This window comes from Ceratotherium simum, chromosome 18 (genome assembly GCF_057802395.1).
Source record: "Ceratotherium simum simum isolate JZ-2026a chromosome 18, ASM5780239v1, whole genome shotgun sequence".
In the NCBI taxonomy this organism is placed as follows: Eukaryota; Metazoa; Chordata; class Mammalia; order Perissodactyla; family Rhinocerotidae; genus Ceratotherium; species Ceratotherium simum.
The window spans coordinates 41,664,092-41,670,266 of NC_141917.1; the positions used below are offsets into that span (position 1 = coordinate 41,664,092).

A 6,175-nucleotide genomic window follows, 5' to 3' on the forward strand; every position below is an offset into this window, starting at 1 on the left:
GGTGTTGGGCAAGCTGTGTGCCCTAAGGACACAGGATGAGCATGGCTGGCTAGGCTGGCCTGCCAGAGCTGTAGTCGGCAGGAGGGAGGAGCAGCTTTTGCAGCAAGCCTGGATTCCTCCAGCACCAGGAGCTCCTCCTGCCCATGGTTTGCATCAAACACTGCCCTTCCCTTTTCATCCAATCTCAGAACTGCCCTTTCAATTGGCTGCCAACCCCGAGGCATGCAGAGCACAGCAGACTGCAGTCACTGTGCTGACAGCCATGTGAAAGTCAGCACAAAGCACCCAAGTGCTGAGAGGCAGGAAGGAGGCCAGACTCATCAGAGTCAGTCCAGAGGAGTGAGCTGAATGTGGAACTCCTGTTGGAAGACCACTGCCTTTCTCCTTGATCACCTCAGGAGTCCTGTCTGGAGGAAATTGGCCCCAGGGGCAGCCTCCCAGCCCTTCATGGAGGGGCAGGGGGCACCAGGACCTCCATTTGCATGGTAAGAGTTTGTCTCTGCTCTTAGAGGTCCTAGGCGATAGAGCTAGAAGAAAGCTAGAGAATATTGGCCACCCTCTGGTCTGAGTCCCATTTTAGAGATGTGGATATTGAGACCAAGAAAGGTGAAATGTCTTCTCAGGACCACGAGATTCATTTGCCAAGAGGCAGGTCAAAATGTTGGTGTCCTAACAGACTGTCCTGTTGACTGTTGTATTTCTAAGACCTGGTAGGGGGCGAGACACACAAAAATATGTTGACAGAATGAGTGAGCACAACCCAATGTGGGTGTTCTTTCTATGCCATCAAACCTTTATACACTTTCACTTAAGGAAATGGAAAAAACAATGGGCCTGGGTGAACCTCTTCATTTTTTTTTTTTTAATGATAAATGCATTTCATTGTTTATTTAGATGTTTAAGCTCTCACACCAGATTTTTGCAAGCTGGTGAACACTGGCAAATTATTTCTCCCACAGAACTATAACTATATATCACACATTCCCAGACAGTATAAATATATGGTTGAACTAACATTAATACACATCACCATTTTACCAATTACATAACAAAACAAATTATCAAGTATCCAAAAGTTACACAGTTCAAAAGGCGTATAAAATATTAGATATTTGCTCAATTCATTAGCAGGAACCCACTTCTTTCTTTTGCAAGAGAGATTGGGAAGAGAAGGAAAAGAAAAATCACACTTCAAACAAAAATAAGCTGGTAAACAACTTGAGATAAGTATGAAAAAATGTTACAAGAATTTCAGAAATTTTATGATTAAGAATTGCTTTAGCTACAATAACAAAGCATCTCTAACTTTTTTAAAAAATTAAAGAGCATATTCTACATGTTCTGCACAAGACAAAGGCAACATTTTACTAAAAATACTTAATAGCCCGCTCCCATTCTTTTTCAGGCCCTCCCTGTAAGTTGCACCCTAAAGTGCAAACCTTAAAATTAACTGTAAGGCTTTTTTGTCTGGAGACATTAAAGACATGTGCTTCTGTACAATGTAGATTTTCAAAATGGAGTTTTTCCATAATAGCACACAATAAGATTTACAGAAAGACATTAAATAATCACTGTAAGACTTGGTAAAAATCCCAAAAAAAAAAAAAAATTCGAGCAAACCTGATGTACACCAGTATGAATATGGGAGATGTAAACATAAAGTGAGCAGGCAAATAACCATATAGGCCCTACTTTCTATGTTTGACATGACTGAAGGAATAAACCACATAGGGTCCAGAGTATTCATAGTTCCTAGGATTTTAGTTTCTGTATGATACAAAAAATATACAACTATTGTGCTGGGTATTTTGGCACCTAAGCTTTCTAAATTTCTTATTATTGATAAGATTCTGGCATGAGAATTTTCAAGATGTAACTCAATACTGCATGATTTCAGAAAAGGTCAGTTGGTACAAATGATTAACACATTTTAAATGCTGAACAGAAAGAATCTTTTCCTAAGTGTCTGAATAGGTTGATGGTAACCCAAACATAGAGCCTGCAATTCTGTCAGGCTTGTGGCCTGGTAAAACTGTTTTTTAATACTCCTACAGAAGCTTCATTAGACTTATTCACCAAGCCAACATGTTGGCTAATGTGTATGACAACTTAGGTCCTGTCTCAAGCTCCACTCAAGGCAATGGCATCAGGCACCCTAGTTTTATTGAACACAACAGTTGTTTCTATGACCATTGGAGTCTTTGAAACGCAGCCGCATTTTAGGACGATACTTTTCCAAATACAAAAGTTGCTTGCTGTTAAAAGCCCCACGCCGCCTTTGTCTTACGATCTGTACTGCATCTTCGTATTTCATCCCACCTGTAGTTAATACTGGAGCAACAAGCACTGGCGCTCTCCCAAGGCCTGCAAAACAATGAACAGAAATACAACAACCAGGTTCTTCACGAAACTTAATTTTCACAAGACTTAATCAGTCATCAACAATCTGGTTGGGAGTTGGTGCACCATCATTAAAAGGCCAATTGAGAATATAGATGCCTTCTTTCTCCATGAGAGTAGGGTCATAAGTTGCTTCACATACCCTTACTCTTGTAACTCCATACTTCTTAAGTTCCTCTATAAATTTGTTTAAGGTTGCGCTGGTTGGATCGTGTATAATAAGAAATCTCATGTTCTTGTATGTGACTTTCACAGGAGCTGGGCGCTTCATTGGAGCCATGTTAATTTCGTTTAAAAACACTCAACAGGGTTATGAAAGAATTTAAAAAACTGAAGACAGAAATGATGCAAAGAAACTGAGTCTACTTCAATATACCCCACTTGAAATTCTCAGTGCTTTGAGTATGAAGTTGAGAGTAATGGGAAATGAAATGAACCTCCTAACAAGAAGCAGCCATTCTTCAGTCCAGTAATACTGAGGCAAGAGAAAGGAAGTGCACTGAGTTTTACCCCATCTAGGTCAAAACTCTTGTAAAACGCTCTGTGGATTTCAATTCAACGCTTCCGTGTCCAGGTTAACCACTCTTATGGGGGCTTCTTGGTGGAGTAGTAATGAATTTCTACTGTTCACTTGTCTGCATAGAGGTCGTGCTGTGCCTGGCAGTAATCTCCATTGCCCTTCAGAAACTGCATAAATGTGTGACCAAGAACACCACAGAACTGAGGGATATGCTTACTCATTGAAGATTGTGGCCTAATCATACAGCCGGTCCCGAGGCGGCGGCTGCAGGGCAGGGGGCGGCGGTGGTGGTCGCCGGGCGGCGGCGGGGGCACCAGACTCACCAAGCAGCGAGCGGCTCCGCGGGGAGCGCGTCCTGGGCCGGCCTGCGGGCGGGGCAGCCAATGCGCGCGCCCAGGCCGAACCTCTGCATTTTAATTTTCTCTTTGTCAAAACGGATGGTAAATCATCTCCCTATCTCTCTTTCCTCCTTTCTTCACTCCAAAATCTAAAAAAACACCCACATTTTGGCAAGCTCCTCTAGGTCACAAGACTGCTTGTTGTTTGAATTTGGTAAGCCCGGGGTCATTATTACTTTAGCTTTAAAACAAAGCTGTACTGCAGGCTGATATAACACCGCCGGGCCTGGGGTGAGCAGGAGGGAGGCGGAAGTGAAAGTGCTAGTCTCTATGACCCGGGATGAGGTGGGAGGGACCAGGGAGGGAGGCCCCTGCTGGGAAGCCAGGGTTCAGCCTGGGGTGGCTGAGGACACCCAGGCTGTCAGGTTGCCCTCCGTATCTCTACCCCTAGAGCAGAGCCATACATGCAGCACGTACAGTGGGCACTCAGGGGAGATCTGTTGGCTTGCTGATTGACTGACGGATGAGTGAAAGCACCCTATAAAAAGCTGACCCCTGGCTGCCTCCACAGCCTCCTCTATCTTCTCCCTGTAGAGGAGATGGGCTGCCAAGAGCTAAGGTCCTAAGTGATCCAGGCCAGAGCTAGATTTCAAATGTGACATTCTGAGCTCCAGTGAGGAGGCTATAAGGAGCCCAGGTCAGTTCCGGATTGCAGAGGGGTGCATAAATGTACCTTGCCAGTATTCACCTCTCTAGTCAGCTCACAGGAGCTGGTGGACATCCATCGAGGGCAGACAGCCAGACCCAAAGCTGTGGCATCATAATCCCAAAACTGAAGGAGTTTATCTTCTCCATCTCCATTATAGACAGCAGGAACTAGGTCTTAGTCTTAAAGAGTCACACTGTGGCTTTCAAAAGCTCTCCTTGCCTAAGATTTTTCAATGAGGTATACCCCATTAACCACAAGAAAAAAATTTAATATATAATGTATATATAATACTATATATTATATGTATATATAAAAGGTATACCTTTTATCTAGAAATATTCCCATGAAAATCAAATAAGAAAAAAATCAAACAGAAAAAAAAGTATTTCCATTTTAGCTTGTTTCCTTTTTCCAGTCTTCTGCAAATACTTGGATGCATGCTAAGTTGATTAGTTCATGAATTTGACACTGTATGTGTTTTGAATTCCTATAAAATCATTAGAAGGTTATACCAGATAAACGACTTTTTTTCTTCCTGTAGTATATTTGAGAGGGAAGGAAAAACAGGAGGCTAATGCCTCTAAATAGTTAAAGGTAATGTGATTTTAGCAATTCAGATCAACAAATATTTATTGACACCCTACCATATACAAAGCACTGAGCAGTGCCTTGGAGAGTCAGAAATGGACACAATAAGTCCCCATAGCTAAGGGTCTGTGCCTTGGGATACCTATAATCTGTTATGTACACAATAGATAGATAAAGTGTATACACAAATAATGATGATGCATGCAGAAAGTGCACGATGCAGTATAAGACTCCAAGCAAAATATTTTAGAGTGACAAATAACAATTTTGGTGGAATGAAATTGTTCGAGAGTGAACGAGAAGTGAGACGGAGGACATAGTGAGTATAGAAATATAGAGTTAGGAAGGGGAGGACAGTCATGAAATGAATGGCACGGGCAAAGAAAGAACTATTTTTCTCCAAGCGGGGAGTATGGCACTCAGATCTCCCCTTCAACTGTTCAATCTCTCTTTCAATCTCTCTCAACAGGCTCCAGAGATACAAGAGGATGTAGAATCAAGTGCACGAAGTTGAGTAGGGAGTGAGGAGAGAGTTAACATGGCCAAAGACCAGCTTTTACTCAGAGACCCCAGAAGGGAAGGTCGAGGGGTCCTATGACCTAATTCCTTTCCACCCTAGAATCTCCATCTTTTCTTTCCCTAAGTGGTTTTCCATGTTTGTGCCTCCTTAATGATAATGATAGACGTTAAGATGAAATAAGAGGAGAATGTGTCTGAGCACCGTGTTTTTGTCTTTCAACCAGGCACCGAAGTACATTCACAAACCAACTCTATGTGTAAGAATGGCAACATGGAAGGTGTTGTCATTGTCCTTGATCTCTTAACTCCTTCCTTTAAAATGGATCCCTGACCGTCTGCAGTTTGCACTTTTTCTTGGCAATTTTTCTTCAATGTTATCCTTCCTGTTTTCTCTCTAGCCATTATATTATCTATTTTACTGCTGAATATTAATTTCCTCACTATCCACCGTTGGCTTATTTTAGCTACTTATTCTTTCCTGATTATTGCCTTTCTGCAAACTTCTCACATATATCCCCTTTGGCAGTTTTCCAGCCATTTTTCTTCTTAACTCCTATTTTGTGCAGAGTTCATAAAAAGGTATGTGCACTATATGTATAAAACCCATTCCCAAGGGCAAGCTTCACAGGAAGCATCTCACAGGCCCCATTCATCAAATCCCACACTGGCCCCAAAAGCTTATTTAAGTACTGCCCTTCTGATAGCAGATTCTATTTGAGGCCATTGGAGCAGCGTCCTGAGAATGGAAGCTAACTCCCTTTCTCCTTCTCCTGCTTGCTTTTAAGTGAGATCATGTGTGAGAAAAGACACTGAAAACTTTACAGCATGTGCTGTGGTGGTTGTCATTGCTGTTATAGTTTGTTTGCTCATGCCTTCATTGAACAAGAATTTATTGAGTACCTACATGTCGGGCATTGCAGATAAAATGGGAACAAAATAGCAAATGGTGAGTACAAAGAAGGAAAATTACATAGTTCCTAGCCTCAGATCTCATAGTCTAGAGCAGAATATGGATGTCAATCAAATAGTTAAGTGACAAGGTATAAAATTACCACTGGGCTCAGAGCTCAGAAAAGGTTTATTATACCATACAGTAGGGAA

General features: G+C 42.1%; 1 pseudogene; it reads right to left on the bottom strand.

The window, feature by feature from the left end:
• Window positions 1–1,626: 1,626 nt before the first annotated feature.
• Window positions 1,627–2,695, bottom strand: LOC147914626 (protein tyrosine phosphatase type IVA 1 pseudogene; annotated as a pseudogene).
• Between the last annotated feature and the right edge of the window lie 3,480 nt (window positions 2,696–6,175).